The 9147-nt window shown below is 48.5% G+C and overlaps 1 pseudogene; it reads right to left on the bottom strand.

The window, feature by feature from the left end:
- Positions 1 to 6788: 6788 nt before the first annotated feature.
- On the bottom strand, positions 6789 to 9117 carry LOC147964237 (uncharacterized; annotated as a pseudogene).
- Positions 9118 to 9147: the final 30 nt, after the last annotated feature.

The following is a 9147-nucleotide window of genomic DNA, read 5'->3' as shown; positions in this document are numbered from 1 at the left end:
TATTGTGAAGGAAATATGCCCTAGAGGCAATAATAAAGTTATTATTTATTTCCTTATATCATGATAAATGTTTATTATTCATGCTAGAATTGTATTAACCGGAAACATAATACATGTGTGAATACATAGACAAACAAAGTGTCACTAGTATGCCTCTACTTGACTAGCTCGTTAATCAAAGATGGTTATGTTTCCTAACCATAAACAAGTAGTTGTTATTTGATTAACGGGATCACATCATTAAGTGAATGATCTGATTGACATGACCCATTCCACTAGCTTAGCACCCGATCGTTTAGTATGTTGCTATTGCTTTCTTCATGACTTATACATGTTCCTATGACTATGAGATTATGCAACTCCCGTTTACCAGAGGAACACTTTGTGTGCTACCAAACGTCACAACGTAACTGGGTGATTATAAAGGAGCTCTACAGGTGTCTCCAAAGGTACATGTTGGGTTGGCGTATTTCGAGATTAGGATTTGTCACTCCGATTGTCGGAGAGGTATGCCTGGGCCCTCTCGGTAATGCACATCACTTAAGCCTTGCAAGCACTGCAACCAATGAGTTAGTTGCGGGATGATGTATTACAGAACGAGTAAAGAGACTTGCCGGTAACGAGATTGAACTAGGTATTTGGAATACCGACGATCGAATCTCGGGCAAGTAACATACCGATGACAAAGGGAACAACGTATGTTGTTATGCGGTCTGACCGATAAAGATCTTCGTAGAATATGTAGGAGCCAATATGAGCATCCAGGTTCCGCTATTGGTTATTGACCGGAGACATGTCTCGGTCATGTCTACATTGTTCTCGAACCCGTAGGGTCCGCACGCTTAAGGTTACGATGACAGTTATATTATGAGTTTATACATTTTGATGTACCGAAGTTTGTTCGGAGTCCCGGATGTGATCATGGACATGCCGAGGAGTCTTGAAATGGTCGAGACATAAAGATTGATATATTGGAAGCCTATGTTTGGATACCAGAAGTGTTCCGAGTGAAATCGGGATTTTACCGGAGTACCGGGAGGTTACCGGAACCCCCCGGGAGCTAAATGTGCCATGATGGGCCTTAGTGGAAAAGAGAAGAGGCAGCCTTTCATGGGCCGCGCGCCCCTCCCCTCCCTTGGTCCGAATAGGACAAGGAGAGGGGGCCGGCCCCTCTCTCTCTTTTCCCCCCTCCGCGAATCCTATTCCAACTAGGATTGGGGGGGGGGGAATCCTACTCCCAGAGGGAGTAGGACTCTCCTGGCGCGCCCTCCTTGGCCGGCCGCCTCCCCCCTTTAGTCCTTTATATACAGAGGCAGGGGCACCCCAGAGACACACAAGTTGATCCACGTGATCTATTCCTTAGCCGTGTGCGGCGCCCCAGCCACCATAGTCCTCGATAATATTGTAGCGGCGCTTAGGTGAAGCCCTGCAGCAGTAGTACGTCAAGATCGTCACCACGCCATCGTGCTGACGAAACTCTTCCCCGACACTTTGCTGGATCGGAGTCCGGGGATCGTCATCGAGTTGAACGTGTGCTAGAACTCGGAGGTGCCGTAGTTTCGGTGCTTGATCGGTCGGATCGTGGAGACGTACGACTACATCAACCAAACGCTTCCGTTGTCGGTCTACTAGGTATGTAGATCATACTCCCCCTCTCGTTGCTATGCATCACCATGATCTTGCGTGTGCGTAGGAAATTTTTTGAAATTACTACGAAACCCTTCATATTGGCCCATGTAGGCCTCCGGGGCTGGTGGCCCCACCTGGTGGACCCCCGGACCCCTCCGGTGGTCCCGGTACACTACCGTGATGCCCGGAACACTTCCGGTGGCCAAAACCATAATTCCTATATATTAATCTTTACCTCCGGACCATTCCGGAACTCCTCGTGACGTCCGGGATCTCATCCGGGACTCCGAACAACATTCGGTAACCGCGTACATACTTTCCCTATAACCCTAGCGTCATCGAACCTTAAGTGTGTAGACCCTACGGGCTCGGGAGTCATGCAGACATGGCCGAGACAACTCTCCGGTCAATAACCAACAGCGGGATCTGGATACCCATGTTGGCTCCCACATGCTCCACGATGATCTCATCGGATGAACCACGATGTCAAGGATTCAATCAATCCCGTATACAATTCCCTTTGTCTAGCGGTACGATACTTGCCCGAGATTCGATCGTCGGTATCCCGATACCTCGTTCAATCTCGTTACCGGCAAGTCTCTTTACTCGTTCCGTAACACATCATCCCGTGATCAACTCCTTGATCACATTGTGCACATTATGATGATGTCCTACTGAGTGGGCCCAGAGATACCTCTCCGTTTACACGGAGTGACAAATCCCAGTCTCGATTCATGCCAACCCAACAGACACTTTCGGAGATACCTGTAGTGTACCTTTATAGCCACCCAGTTACGTTGTGACTTTTGGCACACCCAAAGCACTCCTACGGTATCCGGGAGTTGCACAATCTCATGGTCTAAGGAAATGATACTTGACATTAGAAAAGCTTTAGCAAACGAACTACATGATCTTGTGCTAGGCTTAGGATTGGGTCTTGTCCATCACATCATTCTCCTAATGATGTGATCCCGTTATCAACGACATCCAATGTCCATGGTCAGGAAACCGTAACCATCTATTGATCAACGAGCTAGTCAACTAGAGGCTTACTAGGGACATGGTGTTGTCTATGTATCCACACATGTATCTGAGTTTCCTATCAATACAATTCTAGCATGGGTAATAAACGATTATCATGAACAAGGAAATATAATAATAACCAATTTATTATTGCCTCTAGGGCATATTTCCAACACTAATCGCGTTGGTTGCGAGTAGCTATCGCTTTGTGCGGGTACGAGGGACTTGAGCGTGGGCTCCTACTGGATTGATACCTTGGTTCTCAAAAACTGAGGGAAATACTTACGCTACTCTGCTGCATCATCCCTTCCTCTTCGGGGAAAACCAACGCAAGCTCAAGACGTAGCATTCAACAATGTCATGGAGTCTTGAAACAAAATAAAGGCGAGCTCACATAGAGCCTCGATGCCAAAACAAGAAAAGGCCATAAAGCCACAACCGGCTGGCAAAATAAAGATAGGAAAACTAATTGCCTATCCTATTACATGACCGCCATCCAAACCGGTTGAAGATATCCCGCGCTACCATCTCCCACCGGACAGATCTAGTAACCAAATGCTCCCTGGCCTCCGTCAGAGTGAGTGAGGACCACATACGGATCAGCGCCGTAGCACGGAATACAACCTGCAAAAAATGAATAGTAGTTTTTCTGTTATAAGCCAAATCATTTCTGCAGTTCCAAATTGCCCATAACAATGCACAAACTCCTACACGAATATGTCTAGCTGTGTCGGACTCTATCCCATCCAACCACGTTCCAAATAACGACCCGACCGAACTCGGAGGAGTAATGTTAAAGACAATTTGCACGGTGCGCCACAGAATTCTCGCCAACGGACACTCAAAGAAGAGATGCTTAATGGTCTCGTCCCGATCACAGAAACTACACCTAGTAGATCCTGTCCAATTGCGCTTAACCAAGTTGTCCTTTGTTAAAATAACCTGTTTATGGACAAACCACATAAACACTTTAATTTTCAAAGGAACTTTTACTTTCCAAACATGTTTGGAGCTAGGAATGTCAGTCGAGTTAATAACATCGATGTACATCGACTTAATAGTAAATTGTCCAGACCTAGTAAGTTTCCAACACAACTGATTAGGCTGATTAGCTAGCTGGACTTCCATCAGTCTACGCACCAGATGAAGCCAAGCTTCCCATCTATCACCAACAAGCACCCTACGAAACTGAATATTAAGGGGAATGGACTGCATAATTGTTGCAACTAGCGCATCACGTCGCTGGACAATACGATACATGGTTGGGTACTGTAGTGCCAATGGTGTATCACCCAGCCAAGTATCCTCCCAGAAACGTGTATGATTGCCATCACCGACAATAAACTTTGTTCTATTAAAGAAGGCTGTCTTAACTCTCATAAGCCCCTTCCAAAACAGCGAATCAGTTGGTCTCACTGTCACCTGTGACAAAGTTTTGGAATGCAGATACTTGTTACGGAGAATCTACGGCCAAGTTGCGTCAGTCTGAACTGATAGCTTATACAGCCACTTACTAAGCAGGCATCTGTTCTTGACCTCAAGATTCTCGATACCCAAACCCCCTTGGTCCTTTGGTCGACAAATAACATCCCACTTGGCAAGTCTATACTTTCTCTTAAGTTCATCACTCTGCCAAAAAAATCTTAATCGATAGAAGTCCAGCCTTTTCCTAACCCCAACTGGAACCTCAAAGAAAGAAAGTAGGAACATCGGCATACTCATGAGCACCGAATTAATAAGAATTAACCGGCCTCCATATCACATAAGTTTGCCCTTCCAGCAACTAAGTTTCTTTTCAAACTGATCTTCGATGCATTTTCCACTCTCTGTTCGTTAGCTTACGATGGTGAATGGGTATACCTAAGTAAGTAAAAGGTAAAGCCCCTAATTCACATCCAAACAATTGCCTATAAGCCTCTTGTTCCTCCTTGGCTCTACCAAAGCAGAACAACTCGCTTTTATGAAAGTTAATCTTTAACCCGGTCAATTGTTCAAATAAGCATAACACCAGCTTCATATTTCTTGCTTTTGCCAGGTCATGCTTGATAAAGATTATTGTATCATCAGCGTACTGCAGAATGGACACACCCCCATCAACTAGGTTGGGCACCAAGCCACCCACCTGACCGGCCTCCTTTGCCCTACCTATGAGAATTGCCAACATGCCAACCACAATGTTGAACAAAATAGGGGACATTGGATCTCCTTGCCTCATGCCTTTGTGTGTCTGGAAATAATGCCCTATATCATCATTTACTTTAATTCCAACACTCCCTTTTTGCGTAAAGGATTCTACCTGGCGTCGCCAAGCCTCATCAAAACCCTTCATATGCAAGGCTTGTTGAAGGAATGGCCATTTGACTTTGTTGTACGCTTTTTCGAAATCCACTTTGAAAACAACCCCATCCAGCTTTTTCGTGTGGATTTCATGGAGCATTTCATGAAGGACCACTACCCCCTCAAGGATATTCATGTCCGGCATGAAAGCAGTTTGGGTAGGCTGCACAACAGCATGCGCGATCTGTGTGAGCCTATTGGTCCCGACCTTGGTGAAAATTTTGAAACTAACATTAAGAAGACAGAATGGCCTGAATTGCTCAATTCTCACAGCCTCTGTTTTCTTAGAAAGAAGGGTGATCGTTCCAAAATTGAGCTGAAAAAGATGAAGCTGTCCAGCAAACAGATCATTGAACAAAGGCAACAAATCCCCTTTAATGATATGCCAGCATTTCTTATAAAACTCCGCTGAAAATCCATCGGGGCCCGACGCCTTGTTATTTTTCATTTGCGAAATGGCCTCCAGCACCTCTTTCTCGGAGAAAGGAGCCACAAGAATATCATTCTCCACCGCTGTGAGTTGAGGAACATCCTCAACCCTGGACTCATCCAGAGACACACAGTTCTCTTCTGGAGGGCCAAACAACTGCTTATAGTACTCTGTAATGTACATTTTAGGTTTTCCTGTCCTACAATTGTACCCTCATCTTGCTCAAGCTAAAAGATCATCTTCTTTCAATGCTTACCATTAGCAATCATGTGAAAGAATTGAGTGTTCGCGTCCCCCTGGACTACTCGCCGGACCTTGGCCCGCAACGCCCACTTCAACTCTTCTTCCCTAAGAAGTTCTTTCAGCCTCAATTTCGCATCAAGCTTGGCATGAAGCTCCGCGGCCGGCAGCATCGTGGTTTCTGCTTTTACATCCAGGGACTGAATAAGGGAAAGGAGCCTTTCCTTTTCGACCTTATAAATCCCGCTAATATGTCTAGCCCACCCACGCAGGAAACTCCTCAAATGCCTAATCTTATTCTGCCAGCGCTGAAGCACAGTCTTCCCTCCTGAATCCTTAGTCCACTCTCTGGCCACGAGATCAAGGAAGCCTTCTCGTTCAAACCAAGCCATCTCAAAAGAGAACACATTTTTGTTCCCCAGGTGGGTGGCCTCACCAGAGTCCACAAATAACGGCGTGTGGTCAGAAATACCACGGGACAAGGCCTGGACTGTTACTAAAGGGAACTTCTGTTCCCAATCGACACTGGCCAACACTCGATCCAACTTCTCATACGTCGGATTTGGCAGCGCGTTAGCACAGGTGAATTTTCTACCCGAGAGCTCAATTTCTCTTAGGCCCAAGCTTTCAATGATAGTATTGAACATGAACGACCATCTGCCGTCAAAGTTGTCATTGTTCTTATCCTCACGCCTTCTAATTATATTGAAATCACCCCCACCAGGATAGGCAACTGCTCAGAACCGCAAATTCGAGCGAGATCAGCCAAGAACTCGGGCTTGAGTTCGGGCTGCGTAGCACCATATACCGCAACCAGAGTCCAATTAAACCCATCTTCCTTCGACCGCACCCGAAACTTGACTGCAAAGTCACCCATAACCACACTGCGAACCTCAAGCGCTTCGCACCTAACGCCGAGTAAGATTCCACCCGATCTCCCTCTCGGCGGCAAGCAATGCCAATCAAAATCTATACCCCCCCGACAAAGTATTTAGAAATTGAGGTGCAAAGTTATCTCTACCCATCTCCGATAGAGCGATAAAATCTAAACGATGCTCGACAGACGCCTCAGCAAGAAACCTTCTTTTAGCCAAGTCCTTTAGACCTCTGCTATTCCAAAAGATTCCTTTCATAGTTCATCATGGAATTTTTTTTGCCATACGAATCCTAGCACTCCTACGCACTGCGGACGTCGGGTACACCTTCCGTTTCCACTTGCGCTTGGGGACAGTTTGACTCTGCAACTGGTCCTCACAACCAGTCTCAGAGGGGCTAACCAAAACTATCTCGGTAGAATCATCCTCTACATCCGCCTCAGTAATAGGTGGCATAAGATCCGCACAAAAATTGTCGAGCACCCTGACCCCGAGCGCATCAACCTCAGAATCACTCATTGGTTTAACAGCCGCAATATTACGAATCATCTCTAAGGCCCGCTCAGCCTCTAGATCCAGAAGATCATTAACAGAATTAGAGATTTTAGTGTCATTACTACCGAGCGAAACTCCTAATTGATTTGCATTTTCAACAATCTCATCATTTGAAAAATGCAGAATGGAATTAGAAGTATTAACCAACATACCAGTAGTGACCTCCACGTCACGAAGCTTGGCCGCCCTCATGGCGCACCACAGCTGAATGTCGTCCACATCCGGATGTGCCTGGAGACGGCCACTCACCCGGCGCCCCTCAGACATTGGATCCTGAATCCTTCCAAACGCAATGACCTCCTCCCGTGAGATCGCGGTTGGGGTCCGGCCTCCTGCCTCACCCCAACCAGCTGGCCGATCCATCTGCATGGGCTCACCCACAGCCTCGCCAGAGAGTGGACAGGCACTCACCAAGATCTCAGACTCCTGGTGCGCCCCGCAGGATGGGGCCGGCAGGGAGGGTGGTGGAAGCAGTACAAGGGCTGCCTGCCCTCGCTCCCCACCCAGCATCGGAGAAGCCACCCCCACAGGCGCCGTAGGAGGAGAAAGCTCCGAGGCCACCTGCCCCGAGCCCTCTCCCGAAGGCAGAGCCGCCACCAACCGAAAGGTAGACGCAACGGGAGAGGAGGTATCCGAGGCCCCCTGCCCCAGACCCCCTCCCAACGAAGAAAAGGACACGGGAGCCACCTGCCCTGAATCCCCTTCCTCAGCAGTAGGAGAGCAACCCGAGGCCGCCTGCCCCAGGGCTCCACCCGACAAGCCAGGCACGACAAGCTGCGTCACCTCCCGAGGAGGTACTGTGTGCTGAGCACAAGAGGGAGTGGCCACCTGCCGACTCACCTTCTCCTCCCCCCAGAACGAGATCGATGAAACCCCAAGATCCCCAGAAATGGTATCCACAGCACCCTCAAACCCCAAAGCAGGCAACTCGAGCTCAAAAGCCTCCTCGGACTCGACCTGATCACTCCACAGCCTCGGGGGTGCAGAAGAGGGCTCGAAAGACCCAAATCGCAGAGTCATCGAAGGCACCGAGGAGGGTGGGGCTGCTCCATCCCCGGTCGTCGCGGTCTCAGACCCCGGCCCCTTGGACAGCTGTCTTCCAGAGTCCTCGATCGGCGGCTCCTGTGCTCCCGCGCTGCCATCACCCTCGTGCATATCCACGTCAGACTCATGAGCCGGCGCAACCAGAAGGCTCTCATCCTCAAACTCAATAATCAGATCATAAATCCTGCCTCGATAAGCCCACTTAACCACTTCCGGCACATACTCAATGTTCAAAATACTAACCAGAACCCGAGCAATCCCGTGAGCTCTGGTGAACTCCATGTCCACACACTTAGGCTTCCCCACTAAAATGCCCATGCTGGCCACAACCCGAGCATCCTATAGCGGCTTGGAGGGAGCCCCGAAAAATCGCAACCATGCCTGAGTAAGCGGCTTGCCTTGAGGCTCAACATGCTTCCACTCCTGAAACTCAAGGATGCCATCCGTTCCCGGCACCTTACACATCCTGAAACTCAACAACCTATGCAGATCCTCCATGGAAGGAAACTCAACTCTGAACATCTTATCAGCGAGACTGACAAGGTCCCACTGGAAATCCCCAGGGGCCAACTCTCGGAGCCTCTACACGATCTGTGTCTCAGACACCTCCCCTCTGGTGACCTTGACAATCCCCGTGGTCATACTTGTGGACTCATCAGAAACCTCTCGCTCATTCGGAGATTCGAAAAAAGTTAGCTCAGCACAGTAAACTCCATACATCATGAGTGACGGTGCCTGATCTCACAGTAACGGACACTTCCCAGAGTCGTGTGCCAGTTTACCGCAGGTATCACATAACAGAGCCACACACTTCGCAATGAAGTGGCCCTTGTCTCCGCAATGATAACAAAGCATGTTTTCCTTCCTGCGCGCCCACTTGGACGCCCTATCAGCCTCAGCCCTATCTGTCAACTCCGCAGACACATCGGTCATAACCTCGTTCTCAGGAACCTAAACAGTAGCAAGAGCCGTCACCACCTCCATAGCGTGACCAGCCAGTACAGGCTCCTCGGC

This window comes from Triticum urartu, chromosome 6A (genome assembly GCF_056163025.1).
Source record: "Triticum urartu cultivar PI428250 chromosome 6A, HENAU_Tu73, whole genome shotgun sequence".
Taxonomy (NCBI): domain Eukaryota; kingdom Viridiplantae; phylum Streptophyta; class Magnoliopsida; order Poales; family Poaceae; genus Triticum; species Triticum urartu.
This window is presented reverse-complemented; position numbering and strand designations above follow the sequence as displayed.